At 39.3% G+C, this 16,328-nt stretch overlaps 1 pseudogene; it reads right to left on the reverse strand.

The window, feature by feature from the left end:
* Positions 1–14,246: 14,246 nt before the first annotated feature.
* LOC145034577 (AT-hook motif nuclear-localized protein 23 pseudogene) lies at positions 14,247–15,655 on the reverse strand (annotated as a pseudogene).
* Positions 15,656–16,328: the final 673 nt, after the last annotated feature.

Consider the following 16,328-nt stretch of genomic DNA (forward strand, 5'->3'; position numbering starts at 1 on the left):
TCGATGATTTTGTTTTGACCTATGTACCGGGCCCGATCAGAACTAAATTGATGTGTTCAATGAAGTTCTTTGTCAAACAAATCGGAAATCGTGAAACAAATGTTGGACAATAAGTAAGACATTGTTCCATGTATTTGTCCGACTGATATCTAGAACAGAGGATTATATGATCACTTATCTTAAATGGCGTACCATCATCTTCTCAGTTTCGAGAAACCTTGAAAAGAGCTACGATTGCCGATCGGTTCCTGAAGTCATACTTGCAGTAATAGTTATTAGACTTATCCAAGTGGGAGACTGTTGGATAAGGTGTCTAAGTCCATAACTATTTCTGGTATGTACTTGACCCGACCCGACATGGTCCATTTGGGTTGCATGGCACCATGCAATTGGATAGACTAAATGAGAGAAATAACACTTGGAGATTATTAATATATTATAAGTTCTAATATATTAATAATATTATTTGATTAGTTTGATCAAGAATTAATTTAGAATTAATTAAGTGATCAAAAGATAACTAATTAAATATATGGGTTGATTATGTAAATCATCCATATCTTGTATAGTGGGCTAAAAGGCTCCATGGACTATCAAGTTGGGTTCCACCCATAGGATGCTCCATGGGAGTTACAAACCCATGGGTCATGGAAATGAAGATTCATGATACATTAGGGTTTAACCCTAGATGTGTCAACACTATATAAGTAACATGTTCTCCACCCAAAATCGGCTACACTAAGAAACAAGAGGGCTTGGCCGATTTTGAAGAAGTGAGTATTCTCTCATAAGTTCTTCCAAGAGCATTTGGTGTTGTGTGAAGCATTTGAGGCATCACACTTGGGGTGCTAGGCTCACGAGGTTTCAAGGAACACAAACAACAACAAGGTAAGTTATTCTATCTACACTTTATGTTAAAATTGTTCCCCATGTATGCTAGATAGGAATATAACCTTGGAGTTCAACTTTGCATGACAATTAGACAAACATAGATCCAAGGTTATTAGGGTTGCATGTACACTTAGGAAGTGTTAGAATGCTCAAAACCCATCAGTGGTATCAGAGCCTAGGCTTGTTTGTTCTTATTTGTGCTTAAAAGTTGAAAACAGAATAGAAATTTTGCTGTCTGCGAATGAACTCGTCGAGTCTATAGGGGGGACTCGTCGAGTCCATGAGTATCTTCAACCAACTCGGCGAGTCAGTTTATGCACTCGGCGAGTAGGGTCTTGGTTTGAAAATTTGTTACGAGAATTATATGATTTTAAAATGATAAAAAAGTTGTTTGAAAATTTACAGTGTTACAAGTTGGTATCAGAGCCTTGGTTTGAGGGATTCGGATGCACCTCCGGGTGTGTTTGAACTCAAACTAAGGATTTGAGATATATTTTCAGAAGAGATAATTTTTTCTAAAAATGAGAAAGAGTTTAAGAGAAAATGAGTTGGAGAAGTATGTACAATCAACCAAGGCCCGAACGGTGATTTCCCAAAATACCCTTACTTTTGTGTTATGAGATATTTATGAGATATTTTATGAGATATCATGCATGCTAGAGATAGGCTAGGTATTTCATATTTTAGGACTAGAGTGGCCTGATTTGTGATGCCTTAACCTAGGAGTTGCTGCTATCTGTGATTTGCTTTTGAGTATGTGCAGAGTAAGAGTATCCAACAGGGATCCTTTTTAGAGAGGGATTTAAGTAGAGGTGTAATCTAGGAGAGATACCTAGATGAGCATTTGAGGAGTCTACTGAGAGGGTAGTAATATGCTCAGTGGGGTAAAGTTACTTGAGTTCGGTGATATCCTTCGAGTATGAGGAGAGTATGTAGGGTAATAACCTAGAGGGGTTTTACGTGCTGGTGGAGATTACCCGATGCTCGAATGCTGATTGCTTCGTGCTTTGTGGAACTCTCGATGGTGGGAGTCAGCTAATGAGTGAATATGACGATATTTAGGAGGTAGATGGTCGGCATCATGAGGATTTCTTCAGCAGTCGAGGGCAAGAAAGTGAGAGAACCTAGGAAGAGCCTATGGAGTGAACTTACTCAGATGAGTATGCTGATGGAGGAGAGTATTTGCTGGAGGGAAAACTTGCATAACAAGATTGGTGAACGAGAAGGTTGAACAACTACTTAGGAAATCTGGGACGATCCGTGTGGAAAGTATGGGTAGATGTGGCAGGTAGTATGGGCCCGTACTAATGAAAGCAGAGGACCCATACTTGAAACAGGGAGAATTCCATAAGTTATTCGTAGCAGATTGAGAAGAGAGAACATGGCTTGAGTACCATGATTCGTAGCGTATTGAGAAGAGAGAACATGGTTCGAGTACCATGATTCGTAGCGGGTTAAGAAGAGAGAACATGGTTCGAGTACCATGATTCGTAGCAGATTAATAGGAGATAACATGGTTCAGGTACCATGGTTTATAGCAGATCGAGAGGTGGCCACATGGTTCGAGTACCATGAATCATGGCAGTTAGTGTTTCTGGTTTTACTAGTTATTCCATTGTGATTGGTTAGACTGAGATCAGATGTGAAGGAGTATGGAACTAGAGGGACAGGTTGAACAAGTATCAATGGAGCGTACCTTGAGAGGGAAATCGAGTTAGTTTCCAAGGGATTTTTGGTGAGATGCCAGTTGTAGTCACAAGACTCATGTATGAGTAGAAGATGGTTCTTTATGGAGGATTACAGTCTGAATTGAGCAATCGGCCGATAGAGGAAATGCCACTTTCTGTGACCAGAGTGCACTATTTTCGTTTCTTGTGAGAAGTAGAAGAGATAATGAGTTTCCAATTTTTGAGCTTGGGGTTAAAGTCTGTGGGGGTATCATTGGATGCGATCTTTCACCAGAGTATATGGGTAGTATGTCTACCGTAAGGTAGTATTACAGTAAGAGAGGATCATCATTGGTGACTGAGTTGATCAAGGACCAAGATATACCATATTTGAGTATGGTAGGTCATGTGTTAGCAGCGGTGTTAGGAAATCAAGAGGAGCCTTTCGGGGTAGTAGCTTTCGTTGCGTAAGTTGTGTGTCGGTTATGAGAAGTGAGGTCTCTTTCTTTTATGATTATTCATGCGTTGGGAGGAATTCGATACTTTTGGTTAGAGACAAGATATTCGGATATTTCTTGGTTCCATTGGGAAGGTCCTTGAGCGTTTACGTGGTACGTTCCAAGAGTTAAGTGTGATATACCCGGTAAAACAGTCTGTAGAGTAGATTGTGGGTATGCCAATTGGTGACGGTTCGAACCCTGAGTAGGGGAGGACTGAGTATTTTATTATGAAGATCCGAGATTTGTTCAGGTACTGTTAGAAAACTGGTTATGGATATTTGCAGTGCGGACACATGAGGCCTAGGTTATTAGTGATGAGGCGAGATGATGTTTGCAAATGTTGAGTTCGAGGCGGTTGGGTAGCTGAGTCAGGGTGTAATAGCTGAGATTGGCGTGTATAGGTATAGATTGTGATCTATACACCAGGAGGGGCAGTAGTTGAATGGTCAACCAATTGTAGAGTCGGTATGGTGGAGGCTTGGATTTTCATCAGCATGTTTTCAGTCGATGATGAATTCTTCCGTGTTTTAATTGATAGTTTGAATATTTTGAAGTTACGTGTTGTGTGAAATGAAGATTAGTTATGAGATGGCAAGTGGCGTATCAGGTGTCTACGGTCCTAGTGGGAGACTTTTAGTTAATTAACTTTAAGAGAGATTATCTAAGAATGTGAATTGCAGTGAGGGAAAGTGTTTGGACATGGCGGTTGTCATAAGGAGTAGTAGTGCATAATTTGGGTAGGTGTGTGCACCTGTCTATATGGGACCGCAGAGCATGAGTTAGTGAATGCAGTGTGGTGTCGACTTGAGGATGAGATTGTGGGGGTTATAAGAGGGTGTTGTGATACTGCGGGGAGCCGTAGTATTCACCAGTCAGCGAGAGAGTGTTGTGATACTGCAAGGAGCCGTAGTATTCACTAGTCGGCGAGAGGGTGTTGTGATACTGCGGGGATCCGTAGTATTCACCAGTCAGCGAGAGAGTGTTATAATACTACGCGGAGCCGTAGTATTCAACAAGCAGTGAACGAGAAGCGTTGTGAATATACGGAGATCCGTAGTATTCACTAGTCAGGTCGTGACACAGGGGAGGTCCTAGGCTTTTGTAGCCTCATCAATTGAGTCTGTAGGATCTTGGTGGTTGAACCAAGGGAGAGACCGAGGTCTCTATATTTGTCAGGAATTGTTATATTCTGAGTTTAGTCGTGGTTATCGCAATCGAAGGAATTGGAGAAGTGGTGTATACGTGGATTGTGAATCTTGGGTCAGGAGTTGAGTACCAAATTGGAATTGAGTGGTTCCAATTATGTTGTTGAATCTGACTCTCGAGCTTGAGTCTGGATTCATTCGTGTGTTTAGTAGGAAATATGAGGTTTTGGATTTGTAGATGGGTTCATTTTGAGAAGTATTGTTCTCCATCAGATGTATTAGACCAGAGTGAGTTAGTTCATCAGTATGGGAAGAACTGCGAAACACATGGAATCGATGGTTAGTAGACGATAGAGGTCAAAGGTGAGACGATTTCAGATAAGTTGTAGTATTCCTTTGGGGAAAAGCGAACTACGTGACTTGTGTGTCGCAATGAGCTGAGATAGCTATTGTGAACATGAGGGTTGTAAAGTCATTTTATTGGGTGTGCAAGGGGTATCCCTTGGAGGTTCAACCGTTGGGTCGGGAGTTGACCTGGTACTCAGAGTTGGGAGTGTTTTATCCGAGTCTGTTATTCGATTAGCTATTATCTGGGTGATATTCTGCATGGGCGGTTTGTCGGGGAGACAGACCACTACAATTTCCGGTTCTAGAGAGTTAGAGTAGGAACCTCCACGGAAAAAGGGGTCACTCCTTCTTCGGCTTGGGAATTTCTATTTTATTTCGGATGTCTTGGGAGAAGGATCGTTGAATGATAAGAGATTTTATGGTTGTGCTTCTCGGGTTATTTGTTTCGATCTATGCGAAGAAAAAGAACGATTTCGAGGGCAAAATCTAAATTAAGTGGGGGGAGAATTGTAACATCCTCTTCCAGATTGTTTTGTGATTTAAGGCCTGTGGGCCTTAATCCGAGTATGATAAGGTTTTGAGGCTTTGAAATAGAAAGGTTTAGGCCCTTTTTGGGATATGGGTAAGGTAGGTTGTGTGATAAAAGAGTTCGGTTTGTGCTTTAGAGCCCAAATGTATTGTTAAAGGTGTTGGTGTGGGCTTTTCATGAATTTTGGATCTGAGTTTGAGTGGGATTCAGGAGGAATAAAGTTGATAGAAGTGTAGGGCTTCTCTTTACCTTTTCGTGGATATAAAGATCGTTGGAAATGGATTTATAACGAAGAAGTTATGGCCTTCAGAAGTTTTGTGGTTGCAGGCTTAGCCGAGTACGTTGGGCGTACACAAAGCGTACGTTGGGTGTACTAGTGAAGAAGGAAGTACGATGGGCATAGTTTGCAGTACGTTGGGCGTACTGACCAGGGGTGGTCATGAATGTTCTTCAGAGTACGTTGGGCGTACGCCAATCAGACCTGAACCCTATTTTAGAGTCTTGGAACCTATTTAAGCTCCTTATCTCATAACCTAACCCTAATATCTTCAGCCTCCATCCCACTAAACCCTAGAAATTGACCCTAAGCCTCAATTTGAGTAATTCTTGAGCATTTTGGTGATTTAGTGAGTTTTTGGTGCATATTGTGGAAGAAGGAGATCCTTGAGGAAGCATTGCTTGGCTTGGAGCTTGTGGATCCAAGCCCTAATCATGTTGATCTAGCTCTAGAAAGCATAATGTTTGAATCTTGGTGGCTTTCTCATATGGATCTAGTGGGGTGATCACTTGTTATGTTTGGATTTTGAAGAAGAATGAGCTTTGAAAGAGAATAGCTTGAGCACCTAGCTTTTGGATCTATGTTCTTTTCTTGTTTGTGCATCTTCCAGAGGTATCAAGTTTTGAACCTGCTTATTTTTGTGCTGGTTTGAAATTGTTTTGGGTCCATTTTAGGGTTTTGGTCCCAAATCTTGAAGCTTTATGAGTTGTTGAACTCCAAAGCCTTATATATGTCCCTTTAAGTATATTTAGTGCTGTTATGTCATAAAAATCCAATCTTGGATGTTGGATAGGAGGTTTTTGAGATAAAGAAGTGAGTGTTTTGGGTGTTTGTGACCTTTCCAGCCATGCAAAGGCTTAAAGTCACTGACTTTATGGAATAAGCGCCATTAGGGAGATCTGGGGTTTGAGGTAATGTATTAAGTGTTTAAGAAAAAATGAGTAGAAAGAGTGAATCTGGGGAGTACGCTGAGCGCAATTCCTGTACGCCCCGCGTAATACCCCAGTGTCCCCGATGGCCAATATGGATTCATCAGTATGCTGAGCATACCAAGAGAGGTACAACCCGCGTAACCTCATTGTGGACTTTTGGGCTAAGTCTCATTTTGGGCCTTGAGTGTTGGGCCTGGATTTTGGACTTGTTGCAATAGAGTCTTAGACCAGAGGATTATATATATGTGCTTTGGGCCCTTGAGTTGCGCTTGCCATTAGATGTGAGAGAGTTGGGTCTCGGGAGAACACATTTATTAGGCCTTGGTAGGCCCAATGGGTTTTAGGTCATTGATTGGCTGGTTAATGGACTACCTTTAGAAATAATGAGTGAGAGTTGGGATTTAGTTCCTCATTGGGATAATTGTGGGTTTAGAAAAGAATTAGAGGCCGGTTCGTAGCAACAACGTTTATAGGGGCTGTTCATCATCCGATGTGAGTCTTCTCACTATACTTTATCTAGAGTGGTAATTATGTGTGACCAGAGGGTCTTGTGTGCTTGCTTGAGATATGAATTTTATATGTGATATGTGTTGTGTGCTATATTATGTGATACTTAGACTGGACCGGAGGGTCCAACGAACTATGAGACCATAGGTCCTCACTTAGACTGTACCGGAGGGTCCAACGAGCTGTGAGGCCAGAGGGTCCCAACCAGATCGGACCTGAGGGTCTAACGAGCCATAGGATTGGAGGGTCCCAACCAGACCGGACCGGAGGGTCCAACGAGCCGTGGGATTGGAGGATCCCACTGAGACACACAGACTGGAGGATCTTACAGAGTTATAGCCTCGAGTGGCTTACATGTTGTATATGGTATATTGGGGAACTCACTGAGCTTCGTGCTTACGATGTTATGTGATATGTGTTTCAGGTTTTCTGAGGATCGCAGGAAGGCACCGGTTTGATTGTACACACCATTGAAGGAGTTATGTTTTGAGGATCCTAGAGTACTAATCAAACAATTATGGAGTTGTGTTTTGTAAATTAAATTAATGAGAATTTTGTGAAATGTGTTACGAGAATAATATGATTTTAAAATGAAAAAAAAATTGTTTAAAATTTTACGGTGTTACAGTTTCCGACCGAGATGTTAGATTCACCTCCTGTTTCTGACAGAAGTTCCATGAGGAGCTGGGCACGCGACTGCATTTTAGCACAACTTTTCATCCATAGACCGACGGCCAGAGCGAGCGGACTATAGAAAACCTCGAGGACATGTTGAGGGCATGTGTCATCAACTTCGGTGGGAGTTGAGATTCCCACCTACCCCTTGTAGAGTTCGCCTACAACAATAATTAGCAACCCAGTATTGGTGCCCCACCTTTTGAACTGTTGTACGGGCGGAGATGTCGCACCCCATTCTGTTCGGGTGAGGTTGGTCACAGAGTGATAGGGTGGACAGAGGTAGTTTTACAAACTACTGAGAAGATTCAGCAGATTAGACAACGGTTGTAGACTACACAGAGTAGACAGAAGAGCTATGCCGACTGACGCCGATTAGAGTTAGAGTTCCAAGTCGGTGGCATGGTACTCTTGAAGGTCTCTCGCTGGAAGGGTGTGATCCGCTTCAGGAAGAGGGGGAAATTGGATCCTCGATACAATGGACCGTTCAGGGTCATTTCCAGGGTTGGAAAGTTAGCTTACAGACTAGATCTTTCTGAGGATCTCAGTCAGAACCATAACACTTTTCACATTTCACAATTGCGAAAATGCATCCTGGACGAGGAGGCAGTAGTATCATTGGATGACATTCAGGTCGATGAACGCCTGAATTATGTGGAGAGGCCCGTGGCCATTCTGGAGAGGAAGATGAAGGTTCTGCGGAACAAGGAGATACCTTTGGTAAAGGTACAATGGGAGCACCAAAGAGGGCCTGAGTGGACATTGGAGCTGGAGGCTGAGATGCGGGAGAACTATCCGAAGATGTTCACCGCAGCGGACTTCGAGGACGAAGTATAGTTCAAGTGGGAGAGAATTGTAACGCCCCGACTCTCAGGTATTAATTTTACAAGCTTTATTTTTTTCGTATTGAAAGGTCTACTTGACGAGTTGGATGCCCTGAATCGTCGAGTAGGAAAGTTTTGGCCACATGATGAAGTGACCAACTCGACGAGTCAGAGGACACGACTCGAAGAATTGGAGCTGAAGGATGAAAACCTAATTTCCTATGTTTTGCACCCTATTTAAAGGATCCTTTGCCTCATTAGCCTCCCCTTACAACCCCTTGTGAGTCCAGAAATCCTAATTCGTGTGTGCACTCCATTCTTGTGTGATTTTCATGCTTGGAAGGTGATTTGCAAGAAGAAGACTTGAAGTATAAGAGGAATGGTGCAAAAGGAGCTAGTTGATCTGACTCTTCTACTTATTGGCAACAATTTAGAGGTAACAAATCGTTAGCTTGACCTTCCCTCCTCCTAGATCTCTTTATGTTTAATATTAGGGCTTTTCTAGCATGTACATAAACCATTTTCAGGTATGGGCTAGGATCTGAAGTTGCAACTTCAGATCCGAGCTTATCTTGGTCTATATAGCTATAAAGTCTCTAGCTTTAGCAAGTATGAACCTTCCTTTTTGAGTTAAACCCATTATAAGCTTAGATTTGACATTCTAAGACTTTAGAGCCTTGCATGCACGTAAAGTTTGCAACTTTACGTGATAAACATGCCTTGGGAAGCTTGATCTGCAATATGGAGCTTTGGGGTGGCTTAAAAGGATCTGAATGGTGAAATGACTAAATGGAATCGATGAGTTGCATGGCCAAATCGGCAAGTCCGATAAAGATTGCCATGCAAGAATTTCTCCATGGACTCGACAAGTCATCAGGATGCTCGGCGAGTCAGCTAGGGTTTTCCCGACATTTGTACATGCATGAACTCGGTGAGTTGCAGGGAAACTCGACGAGTCAACTGGGGATTTCTCAATTTCCCGAGTTTTGGAAGGACTCGACGAGTCATTAAAATGCACTCGACGAATTAGGTCAACGTGGACTGTTGATCTTGACCGTTGACTTTGACTTTAACAAAGGATTGACTAATTGACCTCTAGGGTATTTTGGTAAATTGGGAATTTATGGAAATGATCTTATGCTAAATATAGGTGGTGGGGTTCATGGTTGTGATTCGAGATTTTGAGCTTATCTTTTTAGTTCGACATTTGCGAGGTGAGTTTTCCTCATTATACTTGAGGGTCGAAGGCACCAAGGCCGACCCTTTGGATTGTTATCCTTATATGCTATGCTCGTATGATCTGTTAGATCAGTATCATGGTAGATAGGATGGTATTATGTTATTATGTAGCTATAATCCGTTAGATCGGTTTGCTTGTCTATAGACTGTTATATGATTATCTATTATATGTGCACATGTTTGATTGACAGTTGAGGCTTATCTGCTTTGTGCGAAAGCCAATAGACCTGGGCATTCCAACCTGTGGGTTGTGGGCCATGAGTATTCCATCCCGATGATGATTGAACTCGTAGTATCTGGGCATTCCAACCTGTTGGTTGTGGGCCTAGGGTATTCCATCTCGAGGATTATTGGATCCATAGTATGTTGGCATTCCAACCGGATGGTAGAGGGACTTGGGTATTCCAACCCGATGGTTGACTGGACCCATAGTTGTTGCTTGTGATTATATGTGTATTATTGTGTGTATGAGTGTTTTGGAGGAACTCACTAAGCTTTGGGCTTACAATTTCAGTTTTTGTTTCAGGTACACCAGATGATCGTGGGAAGGCAAAGGCATGATCGTACAACTCCTCACATTTATGACCTTGTTTATGGGATACTCTAATATTTACTATTTTAAAAACAAGTTTTGTAATGATTAATGGTTTTGAAATGTTTTTTAAAGTTTAAATTTGACATGATTTTTATGAGTGTTACAGTAAATAAAGAAATTAACTTTATTAGTGAATTCTCATGTATTGGTTTGTCGGGATGATATATTAGGCCCAACATTTCTCGACAAGACCCACGACACCACCTGCGACATGACACAAAATAAACGGATTTGAGTTGAGTTTTTCAACCCGTCAACCCGCCAACCCATCAACCTATTTATTAAACAAGTCATATATGAGTTTCTTAAAAAAAATATATGGGTTGACCTGCCTACCTATTTAGAATTTTAATATATATATATATATATATATATATATATATATATATATATATATATATTTTAAATTTATTAAGTATTATACACTATACATTTTATATTTTATACTAGGATATGATACCCAATATCATTGACCATTTGACCCGTGAGTAACCATCTGCTAATTTCCATTACAACGTGTTTGGTGTTTGCTCTAAATAGTCTAAATATCCCACAAAAACAACAACATGAACGATTGAATCATTATCGAACGACGTCAATGCATGCGATTGAATTTATGTATGTTTATATTAATGTTTTAGTTTGAACATGTTTCCATGAATGTTTATAATTTTCATTTGAATGTTTAAAACTTAAGTTTCTAAAATTCGAATATGTTTGTATCAGAATTTATTCATGTTTAGTTATCAATTTTATTTATAGAACCTAACTCACGAACTTATGAACCCAAATCCAACCCACAAACCCGCCAACTTGTGAACCTGTATAAATAAATGGGTTGACGGGTTATATATGAGTTTAGGTTTCAAACTCACTAACCCACGACCCGTCAACCCGTGACCTGTATAATTAAATGAGTTGTATTTGAATTGGTGTATTTCGACACGCCAACCCGCGACCCGTAATCTACCAACCCGAACACGATACGATTGTCAGGCCTATGATATATATGATAAACAAATAAATAAAAAAATAAAAAAAATAAAGGTGAAACCATACCATATGTATATATCAATCATTTTCATGCAAAATGTCAATGATGTGCCTAGAATAATTATTTAGCTTTCATTATTAAGGAATTATTATTATTATTAAAGCATGGCTTTCCTAACAATCGACAATCGTTGATTTTGCAACATTTGGCATCAAACGTATGATTTCTAAATTTTTAAACATGTGTACGTTTGCGTATCTATATAGTGATGGCTAAAGCATGTCAGACCTATCAAACAATTAATACCAAAGTGCGCTGTCGTTCGTATCATTTAATTTAATTACTAGACTTTCGACATGAATTGATCATCGTTTTGTATTGGTCAAACCCTAATTAATTAATTAAAAATGATAAAGGAATGTAAGAGGTTAAATTATATCCCAAAATGAGTTGGTAGCTTTGCAGCAACCACCCCTTTAATTCAAGGAATCATGTTCTCGTAACCTCTCTTGCAAATGCCACTTCATTGCCAGATTGTAGGCTATGGCTTTTGAATAATTTATACTTTATACGATAAATTAGCACTTAATTATATCCCAAACAAACTGTGAATATAATTATTAATTAAATAAAAATATAAAGGAACGCTTCTACTTTTTCCCAAGGCTCAAAGCTAACTATATCCCACTTCATCGAAATTTATTCTCGTTAACCCTAAAAGCAAGTCAAACTCATCGATCACAAAGATATCAAGATTTCTTTTTTAGTTCGAGAGTCTTAAACAACTACCATGTGGTGCACCACAAAACTTAATTAAGCTAAAGATACCACAGCCCTCATCTAAAGTTAAAGGGGATTCTTTTTATTAGATCAACCGCCTGCCACCTTAAAAAAACCGTAAACTGATACCATATGAGCAGCCCACATAAACCCTTTTCAAGGCAGACTTAAATGGGATATTTAGCTGTGTCAAGTTTTCAACCCTAAGCTCCTCTATGGAAAATACGCACCTCAATCACCAGCCTAGCTAATCACAGGGTACAAATACATGTCACTTTAAAGTTATTGCCTTTGGGATTCCGACAATTGTACCCATACCAACTCCTTTTGAAGTGCTTGACTTCCAAGTGATCATCACTAAGAAACTTGTTGGTGGTAGCCATGGAGATGTTTTCTAAGCACTACAAGAAACTAGGCCTTGATCAGCGAAGAACCCTTTAGTGTGAACAATCAATCGATAAGGGAACTTGTTGCTTGTTTATTTCAAGGGTGGTGATTATATACATCCGATCAACGGATGTAAATCAATTTGTAGTACATCGTTGTAATATAAAACGTAGTGGAGAATAAAGCATTCTGAGATTGAACCAGTAGATTTTTTCATGAAGAACAACTAGTATCATATCATTAGTGTTTTCTTATCTACTAGAGAGTGAAAGAGTCGTTTCTGTACGTAGTACTCAGATGCAAATCTAAGAAGCTTTAAATTAATTGTACTGATTATTCAAGTTCCTTAATGATTTTAACTTGTTATACAAGAGATATGAAAGTTCAACAGAAAATTAAATGGCAGTTGTTCCTTGTAATATTTCAAACAACTAAACCCTAGCCGATGTATAAAATTCTAAAAAGAACTAATTTCGACACAATGCTTATCCATCGTTTCCGTAATGAATTCGTGTGGAGTGTTTGTCAGATATTAAGTTTAATTCACGGGAATTCTTAGCAGTACTTAAACATCATCAAGTAGTCCATAAATGAACATGTGCATCATGGTCTAATTAAACTATATGACTTTAATTAACTCATCATATGTTACCCACATGGGAGAGATTATTTAATTTAGTCTGAAAACTGCATAAGGTTCGTCATAAAAACAGACATACATTGAGAATCAAACAGCACCATAAATACCAACACCTGCTAAAAGTGAACTAATTTTGGTAACCTTGATTAAGCGGACATTTTTAGGTCGGGATTTGGAGCCCACGAATAGACTTTCTATATATCTCACTGCATGGAAACTATTCCATGGCTGAAATCGAAATGGTAGCTTGTGTGTGTGTCTGTGTGAGAGAGAGAGAGAGAGAGAGAGAGAGAGAGAGAGAGAGAGAGAGAGAGAGAGAGAGAGAGAGAGAGAGAGAGAGAGAGAGAGAGAGAGAGAGAATATGACATGGTTTTCAGAAAAAGATTTCCATTTCCAAAAAACTTCGAGGGAGGTGTGCATTTAAATATACAAAAAAAGATTGAAAATGGTGCATACTGCTTACACTACGTTGAGCGATAAAAACCAACTCAAACAGTAAGAATAATCACTGCTAACTCCAAGTAAATCTTTCCCTTAATTACATGATGTCAATGCATCCTTGAGTACTGTATTTAATTCCAAGACTCGGTTACTCTCATCCATACCCACGTGAAAATTATTCGAATTAAATCGAATTAACAAACTCCATCCTAATTAATAAATACAACGATTTTCTAAAACAATTTAATAAAATTTAGTGCAATGATACGTTAGGTTGGTGTCTAAGAAAAACCTTAAACATTTTTCGATGGATTTAATTGCCTAATTACATCTTTACTAATTATGTCGTGTCTTTTTTAAGAAAAAACACAAACATTAGCTAGAGTGATCCAAAACATATTTGCATGGGTTCCTTAGAAAAATTTTCTACGAATCAAGCAAGCACAATTGTAACGTTACGTATCTAAAAATAAATGAGACTTTTGCTTTGTATTCTTAGAAAGAAAAAAAGTCGTCAATTTTGTGAGGAGGAAGCAATTTGTTAAAATATCATAAAACATCTCAAATTTTTGCTGATTAATTTACAGTTTTATGTTTCCGTCAATTTCTGTGGCTGTATTTACTGTTCTTACTGAAAACAATGCAGCAATAACAAAACATCCCACTACCCAAAAACCTTAAGTTCTATCATTAATGCTTGATTCTAAGGAAACATCAACTCTTAGTGTCATTATAAGCAGCAATGATACAGTAATCCTTAAAATCCCAAATCGTAAATATGATGCCTTGAAGAACAATTAGGAGAGAGAGAGAGAGAGAGAGAGAGAGAGAGAGAGAGAGAGAGAGAGAGAGAGAGAGAGAGAGAGAGAGAGAGAGAACAAATTAAGAAACTATTTTCATAGAACATATTAAGTTACAAAAATCCCAGGAAATTAAGAAAAAAGAAAAAACCCCCAAAAGATAACAAGAGAAGAAAGTAGTAGTTTGATGCAGTGATTTTTGCTGAACATTGTTTATGATCCAAAAGAAGCTATCTAATTAACCCGATCCAAACAAATTAGGGATACCTGTGGCCCGATTCCATATTAGAATGGATTGTTGTTATTAGAACGTCCAGCTGAGTTACCTCCTCCTCCTCCGCCTGCTGCCCATCCATCCACCGGTAACTGAACATTCGGTGGCATACTTAGTGGTAAGTTGAAGAATGGTAGCCCGGAAGATGGGTCGGGAAACGGGTTGTTGCTATTTATCCCTCCACCGCCGCCACCATCTGTTTGAGATGACGGTTGTTGCATCTGAAGCCCACCACCTTCCGGCTCCTCTTCCTCTAGTGGGAGTCTCTCGTAGGCAACATTAGTGAAGGAGGAAGCGATAACGATGACCGGACCAGCAGCGGTCAACTCCCCCACCACGTTCCCACCTACTACCTGCCCTTGCCCGCCAGCCAAAAATATGGTCAAGCTGGTGGCTCCTGGTGGGGCTGGCGGAGGCAAGAAAGAACCAGAAAGGGAAAGGATCTCAAACCGACCATGGAGAGCCACCACAGACCCCGCTGCGGCTGGTTGCCTGAGGCTTACATTGGTGACGATGCCGCTTCCGGATAGTATGCAGATCCCTCGCTGCCGTCGTCTTGCATAAGTTGCTATGCAGTCAAAGACATCACAACCATTTCCGATCTCCAAGATATGAGCTCTTAGTGTGTTGGCGCTTTCTCTTGTGATGATGACAGGAGGTTTTGGTTTGTTTTTGGATCCGGCAGGACGACCTCTAGGTCGTCGTCCAACGATGTCACCTGATCCACCACCGCCATCACCTGAGTTCGGGGAGACCAAGTCATGACCCTGATCCTCCTCCTCTTGATGCTGATGGTTGTGTAGGGCACCGTCGGAGAAGAGCTGGTGGTGTTGGTTGTTTTCCGGTTGACTACTGTGGAGTTGCAAGTCAGAGAGGTGGAGCTGATGATGAATGTAACGAGAAGCAGTGCCTAAATCTAAACCAGCCATGGATTATACAAACATCAAAAGAAAACACACACAAGCAACAGAAAACAAGAAAATTATAAAATATGGAAGCAGGAAAATATATATATAAAAGTAAGGATTTTTTTATTAGTGGGAAATTATAGAAAAACAAAGCTCTGGAAGTTGAACCCTAGATTTGAATAGAGATTAGAAAACAAAGGATATGAGTACAGGGAAAGGGGAAGGGATGGGGAAAGAGAGAGAGAGAGAGAGAGAGAGAGAGTTGAAGGGGTGAGTGAGGGGGACAAACGCAGTCATTCTCACGGCCTAAATATTCAAATATAGGCATAAAAAACCTCTTTCGTAGTTTCGTACAATAAAAATAATAATTCTAGCTTCGCAACCCAAACACATTAATGATTAATTATTAATTTAATAGTTACCGGATTTAATAAAATACATTAGGTAAATCAATATTATTATTATTATTATTATTATTATTATTATTATTATTATTATTATTATTATTATTATCACTTTACAAGATATTATAATATAAAAACAAGTTATATCAACTTTGCCAAACAAATATATTTTAAATTTTAATTTAAAACAACCTTAAAACAGAGGTTTGTGCTCATTACGATACAAAGTGAATAATGAATTAATTTTTTGATAAAAAATTTAAAAATACTTTCTAAAGTTTAGATTTTTAATCCATTTTACATATGATAAGGACCTAATAATTAACATAAAGGTATCCTTAGGCATGTTTCAAGCATTTCAAACGGTACAACTTCTTGTTTTTTTAAGTGTGGATCTTCCACGGGTTAGTTTAATAATTTTTGTTCATCAACAATGAAATTTTGAGAGTATTTAAAAAAATTTAAGTTTTGAGTTTAGGTTTTTTTTTTTTTTTTTTAACCAAATTAAACAACAAATTTTATTCGACAATTCAAAATGACAGCTTTTATTTTAAATAAAAAAATTAAAATC

The sequence above is a fragment of the Lactuca saligna genome, chromosome 3 (assembly GCF_052625555.1).
Source record: "Lactuca saligna cultivar CGN05327 chromosome 3, ASM5262555v1, whole genome shotgun sequence".
NCBI classification, from domain to species: Eukaryota; Viridiplantae; Streptophyta; class Magnoliopsida; order Asterales; family Asteraceae; genus Lactuca; species Lactuca saligna.